We start from the raw sequence: 10,174 nt of genomic DNA, 5'->3' as shown, positions 1-10,174 counted from the left end.
CGAATGAGATGAACAGCAACTTGACCTTCTGAAGCACAGCTTCAAGGAAACGTTACTTTCAAGCAACGTCCCCGTGTGCATAGGGTTTACGTTCACACTAAAAAGAATGTCGCCAAACTCTGCTTGAACGATGAGGTTTCAACTGTTGTGAGCAGTTCTTCACGATGCCCCTCTAAGAGCTTTACTCATTTCAGGTGAAAATACGACATTCTATTTCCGAAAGCTGTTCACACCCTGTCTACAGGATCTGTTGACAGACTACAAGAGACAATATTTATGCCCTCTTGACTGAAGACAAAACTTGTTGGCAACATTAAGATGTGTCAAAGATGTAACATTGTTGTATTCCGTGGCTCACAGCAGTGGTCAAGACTCTTCACTGAGACAATGTGGCACCACAGTGGTGACATGTAAACTACCTTGCTTGGTATACAGGAGGTCGTGGGTTTGATCCCGACACTGACGCCTGTATATTTGGAGTTTGCATGTTCTCCCAGTAGTCGTGTGGATTTTTCTCCGGGTCCTCTGGTTTTTCCCTCCATATTTAAAAACAAGTTTAGAATATTTGGCTGCTATAAATTTCTACGTGATAAGCCACTTCAGCTTTCGTTTGTGGCCAGATCGCTTCTGAAAAAATAGTTAAGTGGGTTTTACCTGGTAAAATCAAAGTTTACTTAGTATTTATTTACGCCTGCTTACCCAGGAAAGTTTCACCGAGTTTCAATTCTATTTCAGGAGTGTCCTACCAGGTTGTGTAATCCCCATTGAATAATCTTAATATAATCTTTCAGAATTGGGATGTTTGGTGATTGTTACATTGGGGAAACGAAACGTCATGTCTCTGATCGTGTCCGCGAGCACAAGTCAGATCGGAAACACGGCAAAATTGAGTCTTCCGCCGTTGCCGATCATTGCTACAACGCTGTGGGTTCCCATGAGATTGTCTTTTCCGAGACCAAGGTGCTCTGCAAACGTTCTGGCTACCATCAAAGGTTTGTACACGAAGCCATCCAGATATACAAACACAGACATAACTTAAACCGTAATGATGGGTACAAACTGAGTAATCATTGGAAAGATGTTATTAACCATGCAAAAAAGATTTAACTGCACATATTTGGACCATCTTATTTGACAGGTACTATTCTACTTTACCGAGTGTTGACATCCCCAGCGTTTATCAGCACTCTCCTTTGTTGTATTTGGATTGTCAACCAACATCCAGTAAAACATCAACAAGATGCACCAACTGTTCTCTTTTAGCCCGCCCCCCCCCCCCTAACACGTTCCACTCATTGGCTTCCACATTCAGATAACCCCCTCCCCCTTCCCTCCCCCTTAAACTTGTATTTAAGAGCTTGACTCTTGGAATTGTGCCTCACTTGAGACAATTAATCTAGCTGTGACGGTCCCACCTGATGACGGAGACTTGTGTTGCTTCCGAAACGTCGTGATTTATTATTATATTTCTATTATTATTTCAATTATATTTTTTTTATTTCTTTTTTATCTACGTGACTTTACCGAAAAACCTAAGAGTATGAATCCTTGCAGTCACGAAAGCTTCAAATCTAGAATGTTTGGCCAATACCAGTTTATTTCAACTCAGAGAGAAAAAATCAGAACAGACGGAGAGAGAACATACAAACTCCACGCAGAAAGGCACCCGAGTCGAGAATTAAACCCAGGCACTCTGCCACCCCTGCTGCAGTTGGCCGTTCAGTTCCTCCAGTGTCCTGTCGATTTCCGAGAGCAAAGTGACTGATGTATCGTGGATGTGAGAGATCACATCACTCACAAGCTGTTTATCTGCAAGTGTCGGCACACATTAAATACAAAATATTCAAATACAAAATAGTATTCCCACTTAAATATGACTACGTATTTTCTAAATTATCATCACCAGCCATAATCGGTCCACTGTTGTATGCAGGCATCTCCATATCCTTCAACAATAGTACTAAAATATGTACAGGCTCTCAATTGGTTAAATGAACAGAGTGGAAATGAACTGACCCAATATCTGTTCCTGAGTGCTATCGTCCTGCCCAGCACGAGGAGGCTTTGCTGTGTGTGTCTGTGTACTCCATTCATTCCACAAAACACAACTAAGACAGGGCAAGCGCAGTGGATTAGGGCCTTACTTTACAATCTATATATATAAAAAAGGGAAATTTGTGAATATTTGTGTCTGTTCGAAATATTTAGTATACTTCCCAACATGCAACAAGCTTGAAATTTGGCATGTGGGTAGCTTCCATACTGTACACAATGCAAAAAGTATAAAATTAACCCGTAAAAACAAAGTTTTTTACTATAAATCCTTTATATGCGTGGCAGCTAGAGTCATCTCGTCCTCTGGCTTGAGATGGCTGCCACCTATGGGTTAGATGATTGCCTGCCACCATTAAGCAATTGGTAATTAAATATAATTTATTTTTTTCTAAAAAGTGTAAAATTTTGGAAAAAAATTTTCACGAAAATAAATTGTCACGCACAACGAGTCTGTGTGCAAAATGTCAGCTCGATTGGATCACGGGAAGTGGGTTAAAAACGACCGAAAGATTTGCACGGTCGTAAGCGTGCAAGCAAGTGAACTTAATATAAAGGATTTAAAAAATAGTATGCACTGCTGCAGTGAAATCAGGTACCACCACAGTATGCACTGCTGTAATCATAGCAGGTACCACCACAGTCAGTATGCACTGCTGTAGTTAAAGTTGATACCACCACAGTTGGTATACACTGCTGTAGTGATAGCATGTACCACCACAGTCGGTATGCACTGCTGTAGTGATAGTAGATACTGCTATCGAGTTGGAAGATACTAATATATAGAGTTAGTAGATACTAAAACAGTCCGCATATACCACTACGGACAGCAAATACTGCTACAGTCAGTAAATACTACTATAAAGTCAGGAGCTACTGCTGGCTCAGTAGATACTACTGTACAGTCAGTAGATACAACTACAGAGCCAATAGATACTACTTACTCTATTGTAGGTAGGGTATGTAGGTATATATACCTACGCGGGGGTAAATATATATTTTTCTATTATTTTCGGTAACCTTTTAGATTAACCATTTACCTTCCACTTTCTATAACTTTTTGGACTTCTGCAAGCCTCTTGTAATTTTGTTGGTGGAGAAATGGACAAACGGCCCACTGGGCTTTCACAATACCTTAGTATCTGTGTATGTTTATGTAAGGGTTTAAAGAGAAGTTTTGAAATATATTTTTCGCCCGGGCAACGCCGGGTACTTCCCGCTAGTTAAGAATAAAGTCCAATAACAACTCAACACGTAACACGAGTGACTCCGTACACTCGGGTGATGAGACACAACCCTATTCGGAGACAATCTAGCTTCGAAGCTCCAGACAACTTGCAGACGATGGAGACGCCCAGATCCCAGGTGACGACACACCAAGCAGCCCCAAGCCTCCGCTCACGCTGCTATTTATGCTCGCCCGCTCTGGCCACACCCGAAGCCTCAATCCTCCTCACCGCACCTGGCCCTGCTGCTCATGTCCTTCTCTGTCATTGGATATTGTCTCATGAATCTTCATTAACTCGTCCATTAGTAACACTTCCCCGCCATCGGCTCCCGTCTCATTAATAGCTCACCCATTATTAACCACTATCCCGCTATCGCTCCGCACTGTCATTACACAGGTGTAGTGGTGATACGCGCTGGGTGTATACGTCGTGTGCCAGCGCGTATGTACGGGTGTGTGTGTGGTGACGCGCGCTGACGGGGAGGAGCAGGCGTCAGTGCGCGGGTGGGGGTAGTGCTGCTGATTGGCTGTGTGCCGGTGACGCGCCCAGAGGGAGTGATCGGGTAGCAGCGCGGTGTGATTGGTCGGGGAGTGGAAACACGCGCTGAGCGGAACCGGATCGTAGAGATAGCGCGTGGGGATTGGGTAACTGAGGAGCGGTGCCGACGTTGAGGTCCGCATCCGCTCCGTCTCCCGGGAAGAAGAGGTATATAAGGTGATGCACAGAGGAGCAGGGGGCAGAAGTGGAACCATCTAAGAATGAAGACGAAGGTGCAGAGATAGAGCCCGGAGAGGAGAGAAATGGAGAGTAGAGGAGAGTAAGGTATAAGTGTGTAGCCAGAGAGAGAGAACGGTCTACACGAGCTGAGTACTGTATAGTGTGTAGCCAGAGAGAGAAAACGGTCTACACGAGCTGAGTGATGTATAGTGTGTAGCCAGAGAGAGAGAAAGGTCTACACGAGCCGAGTATGCATACGGTGTAGCCAGAGAGAGAGAAAGGTCTACACGAGCCGAGTATGCATACGGTGTAGCCAGAGAGAGAGATGCAAAGTCTACACGAGGCGAGTGGAGAGTGTAGCAGAGGCGCAGAGTCTACACGAGACGAGAGAAGAGTGTAGCCGAGGCGCGGAGTCTACACGAGGCACAGAGAGCCAGCAGCACAGAATCTAAGAGAGTCAAGAGAAGCGTGGGGTGGAGAGAAGAGGTCACGAGTTGTACCGTTGGATGGTGACCGCATTGTGAAGAAGAGAGGCCACGCGTTGTATCGTTACAAGTCAAGATTTAATAAAAGAAGTGTGTTCCCGTCAAGGAGTTTCCTGCCGTCATTTTCCAATACTTCATCTGGCGTCAGAAGTGAAACGGGCTTCCAAGCATGGAGACAAGGAAGACCCGTAGGACCCACGGGATTGACCGCGAGGAAAACCTGGACGACTCGGGGCCGCTGGTGGCGGGGGGTGAGGAGGAGGACTTGCCCACGCTACAGGATCCGTCGACGGCGCCGGCCGAGCGACCGGGGACCGACGCCGGGCTTCGTGAGGCGCACTCCCGACTGGCGGAGCTGCTGCTCGCCGCCGCGTCCATCTTGGCGGAGATCAGCTCGTCGGGAGGAGCGGGGACGGTGGGGGACATTTTACAAGGTCGCCCCGCAGATTCCCGCCAAAACGAATGGGGGATTCCCGCCATTGCGCCTGGGCCTACTTTTGGCGGGAACGGCGAGCGCCACGTGGTGGTGGGTTCCCAAGCGCGCGCATCGACGTCATCAGCGCGCGAGGGGGTCCGCCATTTTACGTCTGCTGCTGGAGCCGCCATCTTACACACCGACGGAGAGGCGGAGAGGAACCACGAGGCGGATGACTTCATTTTTCAGCAGCGCCTGCCCACGTTGTCAGCCTTCAAGGCGGAAGGCGGAGACTGGGGCCAATTTCAGCGAAGGTTTTTGGCGCATTAAGAGATGTCAGCGTGGTCCGATGCTACGGCGCTGCGGGCATTGCCCGCCATGCTGGACGACGATGCGCTCGCGGCCTTCAGGGCTGCACGGAAGTCGGACCGCTCCACGCTGAAGGACGCGCTGGGTTTGTTGGCCAGGGTCTACGGACCTCCCTCTACGTGCCGCCATCAGTTCTACGCAAGACGGAAAGCGGCCACGGAGACCGCGCTGGCCTATCGCACGGCGTTGCTGGCTCTTGCTGATGCTGCGTTCCCTCGGATGGACGAGGAGGGCCAAGACGCGATGGTTTTGGAGCAGCTGCTCAAGTTGGCGCAGGACCTGGGGGTCCCTATCAACACAGCTGACGAGATTGATATTTCTTCTTTGAGAGTCGCCACGAGTATTCAAGCGCACGAGGCCCTACAACGGAAGCAAGGCGTTGGTTGCAACGCTGCTGTCGTCGCAGCCCCGGGTTTGGTGGTCGCCGAACCCCAAGTCGTCAGCCCACGAGAGGAGGCGTTCGCCACGGGACGACCAGGGGACTGGAGGCCGGGGGCCCGGTCGCCTCTGCGATCGGGCCGAAAGTCGGAGCAACCAAGATCTACTCCGACCCTCGTCACGTGCTATAACTGCGGCCTCCGGGGCCACGTGGCGTCCGGGTGCCGCGCTCCGCGGCAGCGCGCCACGGGAGCTCGGCTGGACGACGACCGAGAGCCCAAGTCATCTCTACAATCCCCGGCAAGTCGCGGCACCTCACACGCTCGGCCTGTTTATTCGGCACACATGGGACGCCGCGTTGCGGTGGAGGAGGGCCGGTTAAGGTTCGGGGATTCGGTTCGGCGAGGGGGGTTCGGCCGGGACCAGGGAGACATTGAATGGGCGGAATTGGGGCATAGAATTGTGGCTGCTTCGGCGGGTTCGTCCGTTGTTACGGGATCTATTGATGGGGTTGAGATTAGGGTGTTAGTGGACACGGGGGCATCGGCAACTATTATATCGGACCTCATTTATAATATTCTTCCAGTCCAATGTCGTCCGCTGCTTCCAGTGGACGTGCCATTTTACGCCGCTAATGGGGGATCGTTGGGCATTATCGGTCAGGTTAGGGCGTCCATTTGCATTGGAGATATCAAATTGTCGGGACCCGTTTTCGTTTCGTCTTCTTTGGCAGTTCCGTGTCTTTTGGGCACTGACTTTTTGGCTAAAATGCCTATTAAAATTCTTATCGATCAACGATGCATTGAACTGCCATCGGGTCGCCGGATTTCATTTTTGACGGGCCCTACTGACATTCGGACGGCGTGCGCTACGATACAAGCGGTGGCGACGCAGACAGTGCAAGTGCCCCCGGGTTCACAGATGTTGATTCCCCTCCGGTTGCGGAAACCATGGGTGAGGGAGGCTTCGGGACAAAGTATGCTTTTGGGTCCTTCTAACAAGGCTGTCGGGGGTCTTGATTTATCGGTGGCTCACACTTTGGTGCGGGCTGACAGGGATCCGTTTGTGATGGTTTTGAACGCGGGGTCGCGACCAGCTGTCATTCCGCAGGGCACCGTGCTGGCTCACGCGGCGCAGGTCCCTGTGGATGATGGGTTGGTTGCGCAGGTGGGCTCGAGCCCCGCGCGGAACGTTGAGCCAAGGGAAGACCTTGAGTGGGTCCATTCGCTATGTGCCGCCTCGGACGATTTGTCGGCGGCGCAGTTGGGTGCGCTGCGCGAGTTGCTCATTGAATTCTCTGATGTATTCAGTAAACATAAGTATGACATTGGGTGCACGGATTTGTTGCACCATCACATTGAAACGGGCGATGCGGCGCCGGTCAGGCTAAATCCCTTCCGACTGAGTCCCGTGGAGAAGGAACATGTTCAGTCGGCTGTTAACGATATGCTAGAAGCCGATATTATTTCGCCCTCCTCTAGCCCGTGGGGAGCGCCTATTGTGCTGGTTAAGAAGCAGGACGGGTCCCTGCGATTCTGCGTTGATTTCCGTCGCCTGAATAAGATCTCTGTGGCTGACGCGTATCCGCTCCCCAGGATGGATGAGTCCCTCGATGCATTGTCTGGTGCGCGATATTTTTCGACTCTTGATTTGTTATCGGGGTTTTGGCAGTTGCCGCTCGACGAAGAGTCGAAACCTAAGACAGCATTTCGGACTCCAGGGGGGCTGTTCCAGTTTAACCGGTTACCCATGGGACTTCACTCCTCTCCAGCGACGTTTCAGCGACTTATGGAGCTGGTTTTGTCGGGCTTGCAGTGGGATACATGCTTGATTTATATGGACGATGTCATTGTTTTCAGTAAAACGTTTGAAGAACACCTCCAGCGATTGAGAGGGGTGTTCTTGCGAATGCGATCGGCTAAGTTGAAATTTAAACCGGCCAAATGTCACCTCCTTCGTAGGTCGGTTAGATACTTGGGTCACATTGTCGATTCTTCGGGGATCTCCACCGATCCCGCGAAGACGGATTGTGTCGGTTCGTGGCCGACACCTACGTCCGTTTCCGACGTGCGTAGTTTCATCGGGTTTGCTTCTTATTATCGGCGGTTCGTTGAGCACTTCGCCACTATTGCAAAACCCTTGCACGCTCTAACGGCGAAGGGAGTGAAGTTCAAATGGGGACCGGAGGAGGAGGCCGCGTTTCGCTCCCTCCGGGACGCCTTGGTGGGTGCCCCACCCTTGTGTTATCCCGATTTTGCCAGTCCCTTTTTGCTGGACACGGATGCTAGCAACACGGGCATTGGGGGGGTGCTATCCCAAGTCGTTGGGGGTGTCGAAAGAGTTGTCGCCTACGGTAGTAGGGTGTTGTCTCCGGCGGAGCAGCGCTACTGTGTCACCCGTCGCGAGCTGCTTGCCATTGTTTTTTTTGTGCAGCAGTTTAGGCCATATCTCTATGGTCGTCACTTTACAGTCCGAACGGACCACGCGGCGCTACAGTATTCATTGAGGGTCGCCCAGCCCTCGGGCCAGTTGTCGCGTTGGTTGGAAGTCCTCCAGGACTATCAGTTTACGACTACGTACCGTAAGGGGTTGCGACACACAAATGCCGATTGCTTGTCGCGGTTGTTGCCTTGTGATGAATGCGCGTGTTTGTCGGGATCGGCGCGCTGTAAACCGACGCTTGCGGGGGAGATGGGGGCACTGGCTGCGACAGCGGGCGCACCGATCGTGGATGATTCCACTACCTCTCAGGGTCGGGACTCGCTGCTCTCGCTGTCGCTCAGCGAATGGGGCCGCCTCCAGATGGCGGACAGCTCGCTGCTAGCATTGCGCCGCAAGGTTGGGGGTCCCGAGGGGGACCAGGAGCGTACCGGCTCCTATGTACTTGAGCAGGGCATGTTATTGAGATGGGACAGTTTGTCCCGGCGGAACGCACTCGTGGTGCCTTCCGCTGTGAGGGGGAGGGTTGTCTTGGCGGCACACGAACGCCTCTTGCACTTGGGAGTTAACAAGACGCTTGCCCTGCTTCAGCGTGACTATTACTGGCCGGGAATGGGAAGTGATGTGGTACATATTCTGAAGGGGTGCGTTGAGTGCGCCAGGCGTAAACCACCGCCCGTGGCAGCTAATCCACCGCTGCAATCTATTCAGGTCTCGCGTACCAACGAGCTCGTTGCACTCGATATTTTGGGGCCCTTCCCAGTCACGCCGAGAGGGAATAAATATTTGTTAGTGGGGGTCGAATACTTTACCCGATGGCCTATGGCGTGGCCTCTCGCTAACCAGTCGGCAGCGGCTGTGACGGATGCCTTCGTCCAGGGCTATGTCCTGGACAAGGGGGCTCCCGAACGCCTGCTGACCGACCAAGGTAAAAAATTTTCGAGTAAATTGTTGCAAGAGGTGTGCGATCTGTTGGGTACCAAGAAGGTGCGTACTTCCCCGTACCACCCGCAGACAGACGGGATGGTGGAAAGACTCCACAAAACTTTGACTTCCATGCTGTGCCAGCAGGTGTGCGAGGCACATGTAGATTGGGACCTGCAGGTCCCGGGAGTCCTTGCCGCGTATAAAATGGCCCCCCATGCAGCTACGGGGTTTTCCCCATTCTATTTGATGTACGGTCGGGAAGCTGACCCGCCAATGGAAACGCAACTTGGCCTGTCCGCTCCACGAACTAATTCTAATTTGGCAGAACATATTAAGTTTAATATTCACAAGCTGACAGAGGCGAGGGAGGCCGCACGGCTTAATTCGCGGGCTCGCCAAATTGCTAATGAACGGTTGCGGGCACGGAAGGTGTCCATGCACGAATGGAAACCAGGTGACAGGGCCTGGCTGCATTGCCCTCAGGCACCCTTGGCTACGTCGCCTAAATTGTTGAGACCGTGGAGGGGACCCGTGGAGGTCGTGCGCGTTGCACGGCCCCAGTGCGTTCAGATAAAGTGGGGAAAGCGCCGTTGGTACGTTCACCCCTCCCGACTGAAACCGTTCTCGCCTCCATATGGCCTCCCCTTGTGTCGTGATGGCCGGGCGTGTGACGTGACCGGCGACCCAGAGGGGGAAATGTCTCTGCCTGATCCACACGTATTTTCGCCTGATCTGCTCCCAGGTGTCTCGGAACTGACAGCTGCCGATCACCGGCGGCCGGATCTCCGCGGCGGGGCCGGCCCTTTCAGGCCCGTTCCGCGCCGTCTGGAGCAGCCGGAACCGCCGGACGGTCGTCAGTGTCCCGCCCCATACGACGGACCAGCCAGACGGACTCGCGCCAGGTCGTGCTACTTTGCATGACCTGCCTCGTGAGGAGTCGGGGCAGTTGGAGCGCCTCGTCACTGCGTGTAGTCGCAGGGACGTGGGGCGCGTTCGTTTTTTGGAATTTGCTCGTATCGTGTTATTGTTGACTTTTCGTGTTCATTGTCAATCTGTACATAGTTATTCTTGTTGTTGTTGTTGTTGTTGTTGTTATGTTACGGGGCACACTCGGGGGGTTACGGGTTTTTTTTTGTTGGTTGTCGTTTTATCGTCGCGGTTGG

Source organism: Lampetra planeri, chromosome 30, assembly GCF_965212315.1.
Source record: "Lampetra planeri chromosome 30, kcLamPlan1.2.h2, whole genome shotgun sequence".
Lineage (NCBI taxonomy): Eukaryota > Metazoa > Chordata > Hyperoartia > Petromyzontiformes > Petromyzontidae > Lampetra > Lampetra planeri.
The sequence above is the reverse complement of the archived record's forward strand: the minus strand, read 5'-3'. Positions refer to the sequence as shown.